The sequence below is a fragment of the Mytilus edulis genome, unplaced genomic scaffold, assembly GCF_963676685.1.
Source record: "Mytilus edulis unplaced genomic scaffold, xbMytEdul2.2 SCAFFOLD_573, whole genome shotgun sequence".
Lineage (NCBI taxonomy): Eukaryota > Metazoa > Mollusca > Bivalvia > Mytilida > Mytilidae > Mytilus > Mytilus edulis.
The window spans coordinates 20,534-28,774 of record NW_027267219.1 but is presented as its reverse complement, the minus strand read 5'-3'; the positions used below and the strand labels follow the sequence as shown (position 1 = coordinate 28,774).

Sequence of the window (8,241 nt, the reverse complement as noted above, 5' to 3'; positions counted from 1 at the left end):
AAATTAATTTCCCTAATTACAAACTATTGCCTTTTTAGTCCGCCTCAACGAAGTTGTGAAGGACTATTGTACTACCCCGGCGTCCCATGTCCGCGTCCGAGGTGTTTTCTCAGAGACCCATGATAGCTAGAACCATGAAACCTAGCTTATTGTTTCAGAAACAAAAATTGGAACTTGCCCATACTAAAATTTGATGACCTTGACCTCAGCTTCATGGTTCATTGAACATTGAAATTTTCTAAGTTTACGTCTTAGTTTCTGTTTTTTCAAAGACTTTTATGGCTAGGGTCATGAAACATTACCAGTAGGTGCAAAATAAAATTACGCACATACCCATGACAAAATAAGATGACCTTGACCCAAAAGTCATGGTTCATTTAACATAATTTCTCAAAATGCAGTTTTACGTCCGAGTTTCTGTTTAAGCAAAGACTTTAAAGGCTAGGGTCATGAAACTTTACACATATGTTCAGAATAAAATGAATGTGTATGTCCTGGTTTCACTCTATTCATAATATTAATTAAAATAATGCAAGGATGAAAGGTACCACCAGTTTTGCAGCACCAGTGCTATTTAAAGTTATAAAAAAATAATTAGTTATCAAGCATTAAATTTATGCATAATTTAACACAATAATACCTACATGTATTCTTAAACTATTTTTATTTTCATATACACTTCAAGGACTTAAAAACTTACTGACGGACTTGGACCACCACTAATTCACTGATGTACATGAGTGTATCATGAAAGCATAAAATAATATACTGTACTTACATGTAAACAGTATGCATTAAAAAATATGTGCAATGTACATCATACTACATGTATTGAAAGAATTTAATATGTATATTTATAGAACCTTTTGCAGGTTAGTATTTCAATTTTCCATTGATAAATTATACTTTTTACATACATGTATGATAAGTGCACAAATAACTAGCACAGTGACACTAAAAAGGTAACAATCAAATAATAAATTATAGCTGCCTAAAAACTGTGTGGATAAACATACATGTATTGCAAATAGTCCTTCAAATATGTATATTTTTTACTGTTTTTATTTTTTAGGCTAATATATTTATGGTGTGATTTGATATCATTAACATGAATTGTGAAATTGCTTCCACTACACTTTCATCAAACCTCATGATGTTCACCAAAATTTGTGTGTGTAAACCATGAGCCTCAAGTTTACTAGTTGATAAAGTTTTGCAACAGGACATCAAAAGTGTATCCATGGTTTGATGAAGTACATGTAGCAAGGTAATTATTGTATATGTTTAAAATGTATGTTTGCATAAAAGACAATTGTTGGGATTGACTCAACATCTGATATGTGTCTGTCTTAATTGACATCAACTTTCATCTAAGGTATATAGATATAGGAAGATGTGGGTGTGAGTGCCAATGAGACAACTCTCCATACAAATAACAATTTAAAAAGTAAACCATTATAGGTTAAAGTACGGCCTTCAACACGGAGCCTTAGCTCACACCGAACAACAAGCTATAAAGGGCCCCAAAATTACTAGTGTAAAACCATTCAAACGGGAAAACCAACGGTCTAATCTATATAAACAAAACGAGATATGATCATTTTGATGCTGTTTGCTATTGTTTTTAGCACATCAGAAGTATTAATTTGTGTTGCTTCCATTTCAGAGAATTGACACATGCATGTTTTCTTTTTTATTTGAATGGTAATTTAATTACATTTACTGTACAAAAAAAGCAATTACAAAAAAACATCATACTTTTTTTTTACAATAATTTTACAATTATTAAAAAATTGCAAGTAAAATTACAAGTAAAATTTATAATTGTAAGATTACAATTACAAAACTTTCTATTTTTTCTTATACAGCTAACATTGTTATTGTTTGCTCCTATATACAAGTACATGTATATGCCACTGCACATGTATCTATGATGGAAGTCCTCCCAAGAGACATCAACACAGAGAATTCACTGAACATTTAAATGGACATGGATGTTTGTCAAAGGTCATGTTAGATTGAACACCTGTATTACCTTATAATTATTAATGAACAGTAAGTTGTTATTATCTGTATTTTTTAAAGTATAACTAATTTGTCTTATTGATTATCAAGAATATATCACCAGCAAAGTAACTCAAGAATGTGCCTAGCATGAGTTAGTTTAAGTCTGTTTGACGTGTGTGGTATATTTTTTATTATTTGAAAAACAAATAAGTTTTACTTTTAATTATATAGATTTTATATTTATGTTTTAGACAATATCACATGTGCTATTAATGAATAGTGGATGATTTGATTTTGCCATGTTGTATCACGTAAGAATATCTGAGTGGAAATGTGTTTAATATATTGCTTGATATTATGTGTTTTATTCACCCTAGAAGGTTAGAACCATCATCTATATACATGTAATAGTTAAATTTTAAACAAGGTACAAAATAGTATAAACAAATATATGAAGAACTATGTGGAGATGTATTTAAAATTATTTCTGATTGCAAAATCTACACCAAAACAACAGAAAATATTGATTTAGTGTTGCTTTATGCTAACCTTAGCAATATTTCAGCTATATGACACAAGCCAATTATTGACAGCAACATTATTTAAACAAATGACATTTAATTAACACCTTTTCATAACTTGCATAATTTATTGAAAGGCATTACCTACTTGTAGATTACAAATATTATAATGGATTATACATGTAGATAATACTAAAGGATCAAGTATGTTGGATTCTAACCCATTCTTATTCATGAGATTTTCTGAAAAAAAAACTTGGTTCAACATATTGTTGTACTTGGGGCATATACTTGTGATATAAAAAAGGGGATAACAGCAAATGACTACAATGCCACACAAAACATCAAAACACACCTAAACAACTCCCCAACACTCAACCTCACTCAAAGCACAAATATAGAGACAGAGACAAGACAACAAGAAGCCGGGAAATCCTGACTTGGTACAGGTATTCCACCAGTGGAATAGTTGGATTGAACCGGTTAGTGAGTACTCAAACCTCTCCATTATATTCCCGACCAAATTCAAACACACACACTGAAAGACACACAATAAGATACCTGCACAGTATACAGTCAACAATATCGACCTCATACTATAACAACCAACAAATCAAATAAAAGCATTAAAAAACTGAAGAACACCTACATTACAAAATGCCAAAACACAAAAATAGATTTAAACCAGTCCCAAATACACTAAGTAGAGACGAGTTTGACTCATAACCACACGTAGTATGCCTATAAAGAAACAAGTAGGCAAGTACAAGCCAAGTGTGTACTGTCAATTTGAACACGTTGTGTGTGGGTATGTAATAAACCATCCCAAGCGTCCACGGGACCTGTTTAAACATATTATAAAATAAAATAAGGCAATCATAACCGGAATTTAATAAGTTTAATAAAATATATTTATAACAGTGCTAAATCACTGCCTATTGTGATGGTGATTAAAGGTGAACTAAGTCTTGACGCTAGACGCGTCATTTATTGATCTTGAAACTTATCGAATGCAAAAAATAAGAATAGATTTAAAATAGCCAGTACTGTAAAACTGATACACAAATAATATAAAAAGACAATAATTACAATAATCACAAACAAAAGCAGGGTCAAATTGTGCTCGCAACTACTGGAAGCTAGCTAAGACTAATATATCTGTTGGTATAAAAACTGTCCAAATTGAAAAATTATCACAAATTACACTCCAATTGGGATTGGTTTGGTGCCATTCAGTCATCAAAATAAATTGAAATCGGCAGTTTTAGTGAGAGGCCAGTATTTATTGAGAATCTTCAAGTCATTGGAACATAGTGTTAAATTAACCGATACAACCAAAATATCATGTTTATATCCTTTACAAACATAAGATTTTAAAGTTTTACCCAGTCTTGAAAGTTGATTTTTCAGTTTTTTACATTTATTTACAACATTGCCATAAAATTTAGGATGCGAAACACCTTCTGAGATAAGTTGTCTACGGGTTACATTATATTTAATTACAAGATGTTCATACTTGTTATAAAATTTTCGGAAAGTAGCCAACAGTTTATGAAACCTAAATCCTTGTTGAAGTAATGTTTTAATTAAGTGTCATTATTTATTTTTACAAATGTTTTTGTAGGATACCACTGTATGATTATTGTATAGTTCACATAGTGACATAGTGTGTATGTTGGTGAAACAGTTTTACTACCACAATGAACATATAATTATGATAATACAAAATTTGAAATTGTAAGTATAGAAGTATTCTTTTAATATTGTTTTAAGTGTATAATATCAATATATGAATATGGAACAGCAGTATTTGAATACACAACATCTGACAACTTAGCAGTAATATCTGGAGTTCCACAGGGAAGTGTGCAAGGATGTATTCTTTTTCTTATGTACATAAACAACTATCCACCGAAATTTATAACATTTTGAAAATATTGATTTATAACATTACAAAATATTTTTTTTTCAAATTAAATGAAAACAGTGGTAATTTGCATATCTGAAACCCCCGCTTTGTATATTACAAAAAAGGGTGCACTCGACTTCCACCCATATGTGAAAAAGTTGGCCGGTTACTTGCCCAAGGTCGGCGGTTTACTCCGGGTACTCCGGTTTCCTCCGTCAGTAAAGCTGGTCACCATGATATAGCTGAAATATTGCTGAAAGTGGCGTAAACCACCAATCAATCAAACAAACAAACAAACAAACATATCTGAAACAGTGGCTATTATTAAGATGTCAAATTTTTAACCAAACAAAGACCTATGTTGTCATTTTGTAACACAAACAATGTCAGCAGACAACATTTTGAAAGAGGTCTGTCCAAGGAGAACCTAAGCTAGGTTTTGTATAATTTGTCCCGGTTGTTCTGGAGCACCAAAATTAAAGTGTTGATAATGGACACCTGAGTGATGGCAAACATCACCTGAGCCAAGGCTCTGGTGAGAAAATCAACATGTTAACATTATACCACATTAACACATTGCATCATAAAATATTCTGTTTCAATTTAACAAAACTGTTGCTTATAACAATTGTATGTAAAATCAGAACTTCTACCTTATTTTGAGGCAAAAATTATTTTTGTTGAGAAAAAATTTAGTAAACATCATAGGCAACTATGATTTTCAAAAACCTTAACCAGTCACACAGTTGTTACCTTTATTTAATACATTACTTCAAATATTGACAATGCATTGAAACATTGTATATATATATATATATATTTTTATAATTTCAGATAATGGAGAAGATGATGTATGTTAAGAGATATTGAACATGACAAATAATAATGGAAGTTAATTTTGTTCTTGTCTTTTAATAATGATGACAGCTTAATGTTGGAAGGTTAACTTTATATCAGTACAGTCCATCTGATAAGCACATAATGGTGTTAACTTGTTGCGCATATTGTGCATAAATGTATCTGGAACCTCTGTTTTCATGTAGTGTAAGCATTATCAAGGGAGACAATTCAAACACAAATATTGTTTTGCTATTCCTCTATGTTACAATATATAATACATAAATTGGAAACAATATAACATAAAAACAATTGTTCCTGAACAAAAGTTTGTTATACAAACTTTTATATTGTACAATAGTGTTAATAGTGCAATATAATGCTGTAGTTTAATATTTTAAAATAAAAAGGATATTAATTGAGACCCATTTAACCAGTATCTTGGTATAGATTATGATTATTTTGTCATGGTCTTATTTGTATTATGGTGTGAGGGGCATTAAGTTTTACTACTGTAACAGAATTTTTAAGTATTGATCAACTAATTCTTATATTAAAAGTAAGCAGGGAAACTAAAACATAAGGGATAAGACTTTTCTTGTTTTAGAGTTCTAAAACTTTAGTGAGAAAATATTTAAAAAACAAAAATGTTATTCATTTAATATTAAAATTATCCTGAGCTAAATTGTGGACAATGCTTAAAAGGACGAAAATGAAGGTTATGTATTTTGGGGTTATTATAAAACAAAACACTGAAATTAGCATTGTTTTCTTGTAGTTTTTCTCTTTATGTGGACATGGCCATCCATGTTCCTTTTTTAGATATGTTTTCAAACTAAAGCTTAATATTAACTTATTTATAGAACATATGTTATCACATTGTAGTTCTTGTGTTGTATTGTAGAGTTAATTTTTTATTAGTCATAACCAATTCCTGATGTATTTTTGTAAGTATTTTATGTAATAAGATATAATTTAGGATTTGTTTACACAGGGTAAATGCTTGATAAATTATAATACAATTGTTAAATATTTACTAAATGTTCTGTCATAATTAGTTATAACCACTCTGTGGCGCAATTGGTAGCGTGCTCGCCTTCAAGAGTGGGAGACCAGGGTTTGATCCCCGGTCGGGTCAAACCAGAAGACTTAAAAATAAGTAGTTGCTGCTTTTCCGCCAAGCATGTGGCATTCAGTTGTGAGAGCAACGGCTGGTTGGCTCAGAATCAGTATAATGTGTCTGAGTGGGGTGTCTGTCTAACTGCGGGCAGTTCTCCAGTGTGCTAGCACTGTTGAAACAAATCCAGCTCAGCGTGCTGGTCTAGTCACAGCAGACAATTTCAATGCACTACACCTTGTTCTCGTCATGATATAGCTGAAATACTGCTCATTTGACGTAAAACACCATTCAAACAAACAAATCATGAGTAGTTCATTTTTAATGTGTCTGGACAAAGTTGCAAATGACAATTATACCACCCCAGTGCACATCCGAGTTGTTAATGCTAGCCTATTGTTGAAGATAAAATATATTGAACTTTCCAATACAATGCATTTATTATGTTAGGGACAGGTACATTTAATTCACTGTAAAAATGATAAACTTATGCCATGTCTAAATGTTTGTGAAACCATGTCTTTTATGTTTATTAACCTATACAAATGTTGACCAGAAATTGATATTGACCTTATTTGAAATAGAGGAAACAAGTAAATAATCAAACTCTGATACCCAAACATGTATATATCTGTTCAAACATGCATATATCTGTATATATATGGTAAATTTTTTATGACCCCTTGGGAGGACCTTGACCTGCACACAAAGCATGCCGGTTAAGGCATGACGCTACAATGACATCATTTAAAATGATGTTCCTATATCATACTTCAAAAATTTTATGATTTGCACACACCAGGAATCTTGGGTTACAGTTTATATTAAAGTCTCTGGTACTAGGATCCATCGGAGACAGTGATTTTTTAAATCATCATTAACCACCGGACACCCTATCTGTATATAAATATATATTTTAAAATCTGGTTTTGGTAAACATTGTGCTAACTAAGTTATTTTCACCCACTGTAGACATGAAAAATTTGTCATGCCTAAAATGTCGGGACCTATCAAGTATATATTTGCTGAAGGTGCAAAAAGTTTCCTTCAAATTTAATAAGAAAAAAGAATATGTTTTGCTGCTTCTCTTTGAGTATAAATCCATGTAAACAAGAAGTGGATTGGAGTGTTGATGCATCCTGATGGGTGTATGTCACACAGGCATTATTCACACAAACTTTGCATGCACTTGTCATGTTCACAGACTACTGGTAGGTCAAAAATATTTGTTAAGTTGATGCATCCTGATAAGAACATGCTACATGGACATGTGTTGTTTCACCTAAACCTCAATTTCATGGTCCAGTTTTCATATAAATTTTTACCAGTGCAAACTGCTCAGGTTTTTTCATCACTTTTTGTTCGCTGTTGTCTTAATTTTGTTAACTTTTTCACATTTTCATCTTGTTCTCAAAAATGACTTGTGCAGAGCTACACAAAACTTTGCTTGAATACTCATCTAGGTGTTCTTCAAAAAAATAATGTAGGGTAACCTTTCCCCCCATTTGAGATTTCCACCAAGGCCTCTCATTTGTTGAAATTAAGAAATGTGAGAAAAAAATTCTTCTTCAGAACCAGTAAGTGGAACAAAAATTGTTTTTACCAAAAAGTCTATGAGTGATCATCCAGTCTACTATCCTAGATTGCGAAAATGGCTGATGTGCAAATAAGCAATGTTTCCAATCAAACAAATATCTTTTTAGCAACCAAATGGCCAATCCATACCCAAATTTGCGGAAAATTAATAGTTCTATCATGACCCCATTTCAAAATGTTGAAAGGAAAAAAAACATACAAATGTTGTTCTCAAATACAAGAAGATAAATTGAACCCCCTTAAACTAATTGTTT

The 8,241-nt window shown here is 31.5% G+C and overlaps 1 long non-coding RNA gene across 3 annotated transcripts; it reads left to right on the top strand.

The window, feature by feature from the left end:
• The first annotated feature begins 1,039 nt into the window (after nt 1–1,039).
• LOC139505014 (uncharacterized) lies at nt 1,040–6,315 on the top strand. Of its 3 annotated transcripts, XR_011659493.1 has the most exons (5): nt 1,042–1,267; nt 1,869–2,055; nt 2,259–2,318; nt 4,153–4,265; nt 5,272–6,315. It is a non-coding gene; the product is annotated as an uncharacterized lncRNA (long non-coding RNA). The 3 variants fall into 3 exon arrangements; XR_011659492.1 differs by having other exon boundaries at nt 1,040–1,267; nt 1,869–2,318; XR_011659490.1 differs by lacking the exon at nt 2,259–2,318 and having other exon boundaries at nt 1,046–1,267.
• The last annotated feature ends 1,926 nt before the right edge of the window (nt 6,316–8,241 follow it).